The sequence below is a fragment of the Urocitellus parryii genome, chromosome 3 (genome assembly GCF_045843805.1).
Source record: "Urocitellus parryii isolate mUroPar1 chromosome 3, mUroPar1.hap1, whole genome shotgun sequence".
Taxonomy (NCBI): domain Eukaryota; kingdom Metazoa; phylum Chordata; class Mammalia; order Rodentia; family Sciuridae; genus Urocitellus; species Urocitellus parryii.
The window spans coordinates 159,580,341-159,583,407 of NC_135533.1; the positions used below are offsets into that span (position 1 = coordinate 159,580,341).

At 31.9% G+C, this 3,067-nt stretch overlaps 1 pseudogene; it reads left to right on the forward strand.

The window, feature by feature from the left end:
• Window positions 1-1,312: 1,312 nt before the first annotated feature.
• On the forward strand, window positions 1,313-2,557 carry LOC144253806 (uncharacterized; annotated as a pseudogene).
• The last annotated feature ends 510 nt before the right edge of the window (window positions 2,558-3,067 follow it).

Genomic DNA, 3,067 nt, shown 5'->3' on the forward strand with positions numbered 1-3,067 from the left:
GCAGCAGTAGCATAGGAGATTTCTTATCTATTTTATTATCACCAACTTCCTGAGTCCTCTATCTGCTTTTAGTATCTAGTATTAATTTCCAGTAAATCACCACCCTCCTGTTTATATCTATCTTACTGAGAAAGCAGCCTATCTGCATTCTTGGTTTCAAGCTACAGATTAATTAGAAGAGATATCCTCTATCCTACCATCTTGACTCCTTCTCCTGTTATTTTAATTTTTTTTCAGATATGTCTTCTCATCCAGCTGAAGAATTTTCACCAGAGCAGGGAATGCATTACTTATTTCAAAAGATGGTAATGGAAACTATGAAATTCAAAATTTAAGGAGAAAATGAAAAAGTGTGAGACAATTAAGGTCAGAAATTTTGTCATAATAAATATTGAAAATGTGTGATTATCATCCATAATGAAAAATTAATTTCATCAAGTATCAATAACATATGACATCTCAGAAAACAGCTCAAATTTTCCAGTCACTTTTGTAGACCTATGTGTGTCTTTAAATATATCTCCATAATATTTTCAATATCATACTTCTCTAAGAATTTTTGGAAAAATCTGAATTGTAGACTGTTCAGTGCTTTAGTTAGTAATTTAAATATTTTGAAATGTAGCTTTGGGTTAAACATTCACTGAAATTTTTCTACAGACAAGAATTTAGAAAATAAAAGAAAAAAATATTCTGTGACAAATGTTATTGTTACTTTATAAAAAGTCTATAATGGACAAAAAATTCCTTCTTGTACCAAAAAAGAATTTTAATGAATATGAGAATATTTGTTCTTATACACTATGTCTTACTTAAAATTCAGATACAAATGTTTTTAGAGATCTCAACATTTATATTTTATGATACATAAATCATTTATCATTTATGATAAATTTTTTAAGACTATATAGACCTTAGGTCTCTATCTTAAGAAATTACCAGTATATTTATATTGGTGAAGAACATGAATTCTGTGAAACTCATAAAAATTTATTTATTTTTTTAATATTTTAGAAAACATCACTATGATCATTTGACAAAGAAGCTCTACATACATAATCAATATGAGAAAGTTTCCCATCAGTGTTCACAATTGAGCCATCCAAGCATAGATATTCAAGAAAAGAATTACAGAAGTAAGGAATGTGAAAGAACTTTAAATAAAATTACAAGCATTACTGAACTGGAGAGAATCCTTACTGGAGGGAAGCCATACAATTTTAAAGAATGTGTCAGAGCATTTAAAGATTCTTCAATTCTTTATGATAGCAGTGATAAGACCTACATATATAAACAATGTGGCAAAGCTTATATGCAAACTTCAACCCTTACTAAACACAAGAAGATTCACAGTGGAGAAAGATCATATCAATTTAATAAGTGTGTCAAAGACTTTAACAATTGTTCAACCCTTATTAAACACTACAATATTCACACTGGAGAGAAGACTTGCAAATGTAATGAATGTGGCAAAGATTTTAGTTGAAGGTCAAGCCTTACTGTTCAACAGAAAATTCCTACTGGGGAGAAGCCATACAAATGTGAAGCATGTGGGAAAGCTTTCAATCAAAGTTCAAGACTTATTGTTCACCAGATAATTCATTCTGGAGTGAAGCCATACAATTGTAAAGAATGTGGCAAAGCTCTTAGTAGTAGATCAAGCCTTAATGTTTACCAGAGGCTGCATTCTGGTGAAAAGCCTTACAAATGTGAAAAGTGTGGCAAAGCTTTTAGTGTTATGTCAGGCCTTACTGTTAACCACAGAATCCATACTGGAGAGAAGCCATACAAATGTAAAGAATGCTGCAAAGTGTTTAGTGTTAGGTCAAGCCTTATTGTTTACCAGAGAATTCATCCTGGAGAGAAGCCATACAAATGTGAAGAATGTGGCAAAGCTTTTAGTCAAAAGTCAAACCTTATTATTCACTAGAAATCTCACACTGGAGAGAAGTTGTATAAATGTAACAGATGTGGCAAAACTTCTAGTCAAAACTCAACCCATATTGTTCACCAGCAACTTAATACTGGAGAGAAGCCCTACAAATGTGGAGAATGTGGCATGAGTTTTAATCAAAGAACAAACCTTACTGACCAGCAGATAATTCATACTGGAGAGAAGCCATAAAAATGTAAAGAATGTGGCAAAGATTTTATTGGAAGTTCAAGACTTATTGTTGACCCCAGAATTCATTCTGGAGAGAGGCCATAAAAATGTAAAGAATGTGGTAAAGCTTTTACTGTTAGGACAAACCTTATTGCTCACCAGAGTATGCATACTGGAGAGAAGCCTTACAAATGTGAAGAGTGTGGCTGGCAAAGATTTTAATCGAAGTTCAGGTCTTATTGTTTACCAAAGAATGTATACAGGAGAGAAGCCACACATATGTAAAGAATGTGGCACAGCTTTTAGTGTTAAATAAGACCTTACTTTTCACCAGAGATTTCAAACTGACGAAAATTGATACAAATGTAAAGAATGTGGCAAAGCTTTTAGTGTTAGATCAGGCCTTATTGTTCACCAGAGAATTCACACTGGAGAAAAACCATACAAATATAAAGAATTTGGTAAAGCATTTAGTGTTAAATCAGACCTTACTGTTCACCAAAGAATTTACACTGGAGAAAAGCCATACAAATGTAAAAAAATGTGGCAAAGGTTTTAAGTATTCTTTAAGTTTTACCATGCACCAGAGAATTCATACTTGAAAGAAGCCTTACAAATGTAAAGAATGTAAAAAAAAAAAAAAAAAGTGTTGCCATTAGATCACAGCTTATTGATCACCAAAAAATTCATACCATTAAAAAAATGGCAAATCTTTTACACAAAGCTCAACGTTTTATGAACTGTCATAGCAATGAAAAAACCTACAAATATAGAGAATGTGGCAAAGCTTTTAAAAGAAACTCACATCTTATAAATCACCATAGATTTCAAACTCAAGAAAAGCTCTATAAATATAAAGAATACGTCACAGTTTTATTTAAGTCTGTTATTCAACATGAAAATCTCATGCATGTCATGTCTGCAGAAAATCCTCTGTTCAACATGCATTCCTTACAAAACAAC